Here is a 2145-nt window from a genome sequence, read left to right on the forward strand (position 1 = left end):
TAAAAGAGAGATGTAACTGGGTATTTCTGTCATCACAGGAGACTAGAGCGAGGGCTGCATGGTGGAGGGGACCTGGGGGAGTGTCTGTAAAACAATGAAAGAATCTTAAAAAAAAATAATGTATACTGTATTGAAACAGATGAGAGAGAACTGCTTAAAAGGAATATATGATTGGGTATTATTTACATGACAAGAGTCCAGAAAAAGAAATGCATGGTAAAGTGGAATGTGGATTTGGAGGTGGGGGGAATTATATAACAATGAAAGAATTTTTTTTTTCTTTTGAAGAGAAACACCAACTGGAGGGAGGGGTGGGCAGGGAGGAAAATGTGCAACAATGAATGAATGGGAAAAGCTGTCAGGGACCTTTCAAAAATATTTAAGAGCAATGATGTCAATTGAAGACTAAGGTGCACTTGGTTCAGATTATGATCTTTTCAATCACATCTGAGAACTGGACAGTGAATAAGGATGATAGAAGAAAAAACTGATGCCTTTAAGTTGTGGTGCTGGAGAAGTGAACTGAATATCTCATGGATTGCCAAAAGAACAAACAGAAATGTCTTGGGAAAAGTGCAGCCAGAGTGCACCTTGGCAGCAAAGATGATGAAGTTTTGTCTCTCATACTTTGGACATGTTGCTAAGAGAGGTTATTCCATGAAAAGGGACATCATAATTGGAAACATGAACAGCAAAAGAGAGGACGACCCCCAAGGTGGTGGATTGACACAGTGACTGTAGCAGAGAGTTTGAGTATGTCAGAGATTGTGAAGGTGGCACAAGATAAGACAGGGATCATAGGGTTGTTATGAGTAGTACTTGACAACATCTAACAACAAGCAGTAACTATATCAATAGTTTTGACAACTGTGTCAATATTCTCTGACATAAGGCTAATTTCCAAAATATAAATACAGTGTAACTCGCATCCTCACTTTCCCACTTCACCTTTCTAACACCAGCTACCACAAAGCACTTCTCTTTCTGACCCTAACTACCAAGTATGAAAAATACCCCAGCACACTAACAAAGCACCCATTGTCACAGAGTTGATTCTGACTAATGAGACCCCTCCAGCTGGTTTTTGAGGATGTAAACGAATAAGTCTGTCTTGGAGAGGGGGAAACCAACTTTCTCCTTAGAGACAAGGAATCTGAAGCTCCGTCTCACATACTTTGGGCAGGAGGGACCAGTCCTTGCAGAAGGATATAACTGGAATAAAGGGAATACGTGTGTCAGAGTCAGTGAGAGCGGCTCAGAATAGGGCAGGCTTCAGAGCTCTTGTATATAGGGTTGCTAAGAGTTTCATAAGAATTGATGGCACGTAAAAACAATATATATACACACGCACCTTTTTTATAAGTATAGTTCTGGGAATATTCACAAACTTATTACCACAAAACCATGGTTCTGCTGCCTATTGCCAGGGGAAAAAAAAACAATCTTGGAGACAGCAGTTGGGATAGAGAAAACAGGTTTAATAGGTATATTAGTTTTTAGGGAGGTAGCTCTGGTGGCTTATTGGTAATGAGTCGCACTGTCAACCGAAAGGTGGTGGTGGTGGTTGTTATGTGCTGTCGAGTCACTTGCGACTCATAGCGATCCTATGTACAACAACAGCCCTAAACTCTGCTCTGTCCTGTGCCAGTAGCACCATCTCCGATACACCCATCCCAATTACCCCAATCACTGAATCAATCCACCTCATAGAGGGCCTTCCCCTCCTGTGCTGTCCCTCCACCCTACCAAGCATGATGTCCCTCTCCAAGGACTAGTCCCTCCTTACAACATGTCCAAAGTATGTTAAATGGAGCCTCAGAATCCTTGTCTCCAAGGAGCCACCTGGTTTAACACTTTCCAGGCTGAATCTATTTGTTTTCCTAGCAGTCCATGGTATCCTCAATACTCTTCCACAGCTCAAAGGCATCAATTCTCCTTCTATCCTCCCTAGTCATTGTCTAACTCTCTGATGCATAACAAGTGGTTGCAAAGAGCATGGCCTGTATCAGATGCACCTTAGTCTCAAGAGACACACTGTTGCTCTTGAGTACTTTATACAAGTCCCTAAACAGCCGACTTTCCCATTGCAATACGTCTTTTAATTTCCTAGCTGCTGGTGCCAAGAGTGTTGACCATGGAGCTGAG

At 42.3% G+C, this 2145-nt stretch overlaps 1 protein-coding gene across 1 annotated transcript in view; it reads right to left on the minus strand.

Annotated features, from left to right (window-relative positions):
• Positions 1–57, minus strand: part of WEE1 (WEE1 G2 checkpoint kinase) — a 33365-nt gene extending 33308 nt beyond the window's left edge. The window contains exon 1 of the mRNA XM_006885424.1: positions 37–57. The gene's annotated coding sequence lies outside the window, so the exon portion shown is untranslated. The remainder of the gene's footprint in view (positions 1–36) is intronic.
• Between the last annotated feature and the right edge of the window lie 2088 nt (positions 58–2145).

The sequence above is a fragment of the Elephantulus edwardii genome, unplaced genomic scaffold (genome assembly GCF_000299155.1).
Source record: "Elephantulus edwardii isolate Elephantulus edwardi_28Jun2011 unplaced genomic scaffold, EleEdw1.0 scaffold00044, whole genome shotgun sequence".
Taxonomy (NCBI): Eukaryota; Metazoa; Chordata; class Mammalia; order Macroscelidea; family Macroscelididae; genus Elephantulus; species Elephantulus edwardii.